Source organism: Arachis ipaensis, chromosome B10 (assembly GCF_000816755.2).
Source record: "Arachis ipaensis cultivar K30076 chromosome B10, Araip1.1, whole genome shotgun sequence".
Taxonomy (NCBI): Eukaryota; Viridiplantae; Streptophyta; class Magnoliopsida; order Fabales; family Fabaceae; genus Arachis; species Arachis ipaensis.
This window is the reverse complement of record NC_029794.2, coordinates 26705298-26712018: the sequence shown is the minus strand read 5'-3', so window position 1 is coordinate 26712018 and position 6721 is coordinate 26705298. Positions and strand designations below refer to the sequence as shown.

General features: G+C 30.2%; 1 non-coding gene across 1 annotated transcript; it reads right to left on the bottom strand.

The window, feature by feature from the left end:
- TRNAD-AUC lies at window positions 211-284 on the bottom strand. Its single transcript has one exon. It is a non-coding gene; the product is annotated as a tRNA-Asp (tRNA).

Below are 6721 nucleotides of genomic sequence, written 5' to 3'. Positions count from 1 at the left end.
AACATAGGAAGATCTTTTATCCATACCAAATTCAAAAAATGTCGTTTCTGAGCAATCAAAAATTCTGTTTTTTTTTTATTTTTTAATTTCAAATTAGATAAGGGTTCCCACGAAGCAAAAAAGAGGGGATCCCTCTTAGGAATGATATTTTTTGTTATTAGGATTCCCTTTCACATACAAATTGGTGTCTTTTTTGGATTTTTATTAATTCAGGACTGACGGGGCTCGAACCCGCAGCTTCCGCCTTGATAGGGCGGTGCTCTGACCAATTGAACTACAATCCCAGGAAAGGGGCGTACAGCATAGAAATTCTTATGCTTTCATTCAAACCTTTTGTTTTTATTATTTTAGATTATAGAATCGTTTGCTTTAATTAACTGACAGAGACATATCATATATCCATTATTTTTATTATTCAATTATATAAATAGATGTATTTATTGAATTGATATATCAATACACACTTTAGAGATCGACATGGATTACTTGTAATCCCTTCATTCATTATTGCCAAATCAATTGAAAAATAAATCCATCAATACAAAAGAAATTAAATAAAGAAAGAGTCATTTTTTATCTTTTTTTATTTAATCGTTTTTTATATTATACTTAGAGATCCTAACAAGGATCTAGATCATTAACATGATTTGAATTTTATATGTATATATGGTCCGTAAAAAAAGATTCCTAAACTAAAGATTTATCACATTTTATTTTCTCCCATATCTGAGCATATCGGCCATTTCCGGAGAACAACAAATGGTTATATCTTTTTATGGTGGATCGACAAATTATTGGGCATCGAACCGGCCCAACCAGCAACCAGAGCCGTATGCATTATATGGACAGAAAGTAAGCGGCCGAGATCATTTAATACAACAGTATGAATACGATACCAAGGCAAAACCATGGGAATACCCCTCTCTTTTTTTTCATCAAAAAATAGACACTATGTAACTTTATTGCACTAGAAAAAAAATACTAAAAAATATACTATGGAACCCCCTTTGCAGTTGATTATATCTGGTAAAGGATTTATATTTGTTCTAGGTTTTTAGGAAAAATGAAACAATTCTATTCAATAGGAATAAAAAGAAGTGGATCTATTTTATTCTATATCCGATAAATAATAATACGCAATGGTGGTGTGGGAGGACGTTGACCAAATGAATAAAAAAAGGATAGTTATTTAATAGGTTCTTTGAATGATAAAAAAAGATATGTTTGTATTCACGAATAAAAACACTCATATAGGAGCAACCTCCCCTCTTTTTATTTATCATTTATAAATACAATATGATAAAATAAAGAAAAATCAATTTTTAGACAATAAACTTTTATCGTTTCTGATGCAATCAAAAATTTTGTTTTTTTTTTTTACTTTTTAATTTCAAATTAGATAAGGGTTCCCACGAAGCAAAAAAGAGGGGATCCCTCTTAGGAATGATATTTTTTGTTATTAGGATTTCCTTTCACATACAAATTGGTTTCTTTTTTTGGATTTTTATTCATTCGGGACTGACGGGGCTCGAACCCGCATTTTCTGCCTTGACAGGGATTAAGTATTTTAAAATGAATTCTATGATTTTGATTATATTATTCTATATTATATTGTTTATGATTATTAGATTAGGTTTTTATCGAGCCGAACAAATCCCGAGTCGATTTTTTTTCCGGTATCCAAATCGAATTGAATCTGGATAGATAATATGGTAGAAAGAAATCAAAAATAAAAAAATCTCAATATTTGAATCGAGGATTCACACGGTCAGACTTATCTGATATTTTAAATTTTTGAAATGTTCTAATTTTTAGTTGTGAATAAATTCCGAATTTTTTTAGGATATTTATTCCAATTGACTATTTCATCGAAAACTTACAACAGCTTGCCAAACAAAAGCTAAAAGAAAAAAGAGTAATGGTATTACTGGCATAATATCTACAATTGGATTCAAAAAAGCATAGGTTTCGGGTAATTTTGCTAATAGAAAACTACTTGAATAAAGAGCAGAGTTAATATGAATACAGACCAAACTAAAGATATTAAGCATAACAAACATTTTGTTCTTTAAAATTTGTACAATCTTTATTTATTGTCAAAATCTTTATTGTATATTTTTGTACATATAAAATATATATATTCTAATATATTAATAAATAATATATTAATAAAATATAATATTAGAATTATTAAAATAGAAAATATTGCTTTTTATGAATATATATAATATTTTATATATTAAATTATGAATATATTTAAAAAAATTAAATGAAATAAATATATTAAATAGATAATATATATAATAATAATTAAAATTAGGAAAAATAAAAAAAATCAAATACAACTTCCAAAATCCTTATTTTATTTGAACTTATCTAGTTCAAAATCCTTCCAGTCTGAAAAAAAAAAGAGGAAATGAGACTTTCATACAATATCTTAATTGAATTCTATGTAATGATCAATAATTTCAGTTTTATTCTATTCTATATCTATATGGATATTAAACTCCTAGCAACAATCACTTTTTTGAGATGGAATTGACGAACAAGTAATACCATTAATAGTGTTTATGAATGTCGAATAAAAAAAATGGGGCGTCGCCAAGCGGTAAGGCATCGGGTTTTGGTCCTGCCATTCGGAGGTACAAATCCTTCCGTCCCAGAGCATATCCATTCATGATGTATATCCTATATGAATAAAAATTGTATCTCGGGATAAAAATGATCCTTTTTTAATCATTCGTCTATAATCTAAATAGAGTCACTTTTGAATCCACATCAATCGTCAAACTCTATTTTTTTTTTTTCGAATCATTTACAGATAGATAATATTAATATATTATATATTAATAATATAAGAAAAAAATTCAACTCAAAATTGATAAAATTCATTTTTTTTTGAAAAACAAACTACTGAATCGAATATGAATCTTATTCATACAATATCGAAGGAATTTGTGGTTTTTTACTTTCCTTTTAGATTTGAAATCCTCCATTTTCAAAAAATCAAGAAGTAAAAAGGATGGGTTATTATGTATCTATTGATACAAAAACTATTCACAATTCCATAATTGAATCAACTCAATTACATACTGGATCCAAATAAAACTTGGTTCGAAAGGATAAAAGCAACGTGCGGCTTGAAAGACATAATTAGATTAGCTGTGGATTCTTCTAGTCACTATTTTTTCGAGTATATGAAAATGGGAGTGCTCTTGGCTCGACATCGTTTGTTTTGTTCCACTGGAACTAGGTGTTTAGGGAACAGGAGAGGGGTTGATGATCTAAATAATACACGATGGAGTTCGAGTTGATTTTTGTTTTCTTAGGGGCAAGTATGGAAGGATAGCGAAAATTAATAAAATAAATTAGAACAACTTATTAAGTATCTTTTTATAGAGAAAGCGAAAAGATAAAATTTGAGCAAGGTAAACAATAGTAAATTTTGTTGGAATTGATAAAAAAAACTATTGCAAGCAAAAGCGTATTCTGGGATACAATCTGAATTTGTATAATTCAAAGAAAAAAAAAGAAATGGTTGGTATGTTGCTATTTTTTTTTAAACGATTTAAGATCCCTTAAGTAATGTCTAAACCTAATGATTCAAGGAAAAGCTAAAAGATCCTGGACCAAGTAAATACCAATTCAAAGAGTAGGGACACCACAAAATCAAGAGTAGGAGCATCTATTTAATACAATTATTATACAATAATAATGCTGGAGTCTAGAACATCAAAACGCTGTGTTTCAGTCAAACAACCATAGTATTAATACTAATATAAATATTAATATTATTTACATTCCTTACCTTTTATAAACAAAATAAGCATCTTAACATGACATTTTAACACATTTAGTATTGCAGACCAAAGTACTAAGAATTTTGCAAAAACATGCCTAGGAATAAACCTCTAGTCTGGTTGCCATTTATAATCTAAATAGTATCATACTTCTATAAAAGTAATCCTAAATATTATTTTATCGTATATATGCAGGAAGATTTAAGTAGAGACAAGCTTGCCTTGGTTAGGATACCGATAGTACGGTTTTCCATGTGCATGCTTATCCAAAGTCAATAATTTTGATTTCTACTGGCTTCACAGTGCTACACATGAAACACAATTTCATTCAACCTCAAGATGAAATCGTTGAATTCAAGATTTAACATACCTGCTTAGAGAATAGCTTAACAATGCTAAGTGATAATCCTCTGAGAAATACTCCAGAAAGGCAAAATTTCCTTGCAACAGTGAGTACAGTAGAAGAACAAAGGAAAATTGTAAAGTAGGGACTAAATTGTACATAGGACAAATCTGCTAGTAGGGACCAAATTGTAAAGTAGGATAAATGAAAATCAAGCACAAATTGTAAAAATTTTTATAGGTGCCAAGCTTGGAAAACTCAAACTTAAGAAATGGAACTATTTTCATTAAAGTTCATTTCACCCAATTTATAAACAATGTCTGATAAAGCTATTAAAACACATTTGGAAGGTCAAAAAGGCAGGTCATTCAAACAACCAGAGCACATCACAATCGAGTTCACACGCGAGCGTGCACACAAAGACAGTTTCATACAGCAAGATGAGGGTGTTTTGCAATTGGGCATTTCCTTAAACAGATAGTGAACAACCAAGCAATATTTAGAAATAGAAATGGATGCATCAAAGAACAGTCAAAACAAGTCCATCATTGAAAGAATTTACCTGAGGAAACAAAGTTGAAGTGTGTTTGGGTCTGAAAAGTGAAAGCTGCAGCATCAGATATGTGGTATTAGCTGAATTCAAGATTTGACATACCTGCTTAGAGAATAGCTTAACAATGCTAAGTGATAATCCTCTAAGAAATACTCCAAAAAGACATTCATGCTAAGTGATAATAGGGATGATACCTTTAAATTTAGCACAGCCAAAATAGTTGAAGATCAGAATTGATTGCCATGGTAAAAACATACGTATATAAATATGTATGCTTTCTTCTCAAACCCTAGGTAACATACATGGATCCTCAGCAAAATTACACCAAAACCGAGAACATTGAACTCGCTAAGCAACTAAACTTGTGCCTGCATCATCTGCATGTGTCACAAATGGAAATTAAAATTAAGAAAACTTAATATTATATATATAATACACTTAGAGAAAGTGGAAACCACTTTTACTTACTAATTAAATTACTAATGTAGTAGTTAAAATTGAAAATAAAATTATAACAAGAATGAACAACCTAGAATAGATATATCATGAGCTCATATACTTGCTGTAAATTTGTAACGACCCTTTGATCCTCAGGGTTGACTTTCTTCATCTCCTCCATCTCCATGGGGGGAATGTTGGCTGCCGCTGCCGTTAGCCATAATAGGCATGTATGCATTAAGAGTTGCAAGCATTCCCAGGTTACTTTCTTGTGAATTAGGGTTACATGCATAGCTGAGGCAAGATCGAAGAGAGAAACACAGCAACACACGGAGAATAGCAAGCACTAGTTTATCAAAATTGGCAGTGCAACAGTGAATATCACACAATCAGACAATTATCAAATAAATACTTAGCACAATTTTAGCAAAACAGCAGCAAAACAACACAAAATATCAACAATTTAGTCAAGTAGTTTCCAAATAAAATTAGCAGCAATGTTTAACAATTCAGATTAACAATCTAAACATTTCTCAACTATTTAGAATCAAAAACTAATCTAATCAAAACCTAAAAATCCACTAATCAGAAAACAAATCTAACTAAACTAATTACTAAAATCAAACTAACTAAACAAAATTAATTGAACTTAACAGAAATTAAAAGAATTTTGAAACCAAAACCTGGAAGCATTGACTAGAGGAGATGATGGTTGTGGCGCTGAGAAGATATGCGAGCCAGAACTGAGGGGGGATAAAAAGAGAGAAAGAGAGGCGCGGCGGTGGTGGGGATAGACGCTACTACAGGTGGTGCCGGCGTGCTGGAGCTCACCTGAGACGAAGAGAACAGGAGCTTGAGCTTGATTTGTTCTGTGAACGAGAAAGAACGAGAGAGACAAGGAGAAGAAGAAGCTCGTGTGGTGGTTAGGGTGGCCGGCGGTGGCGCTGTGAGTGAGGAAAGGAGAAGAAGAAGAAGCTTGTGCGACGGAGAGAAGAAGCAGCTCATTGAAGGAGAGAGGATCAAGCTCGTTTGATTTGTGATTTTGTATGTGTGTGAAAAGAGCTCGATAGAGTGGGGTGAAGTTAGGTTTAAATTAAAATTTTTCGACAAAATATTTTAAATTATGGATAGATTTTCTGTCTGTAATAATTTAACAAAATGCAGCGTTTTGTTCATTTAAATAAAGACGAATTTTTCGTTGGTAATTATTTTTCACGGAAAAAAAATAATTTTTTTGACAGGATTATCGACAGATTCTATTTTTCGTCTGTAATTTATGCTAATTCATTTTTCTTCGTTTCTGACAGAAATTCCCTTATAAAATCTGTCTGTATTTCGATGGAATAAAATCTGTCGAAAATATCCGTCTGTAATAAATAGTTTTCTAGTAGTAAAAATGAACAAATAAAAATTTTCTTTGTGAATTTTATTTATCTTTGTTAGGATTTATTTTTTATTAAAAATATTAAATTATTATATTTACAAAAATATCCTTATATATAATAATTATAAAAAATAAATATATTCTTATAATTAATTTTGTTAAATGACTAAATAATTTTTTTTATTTATGTGACAAGAATATCC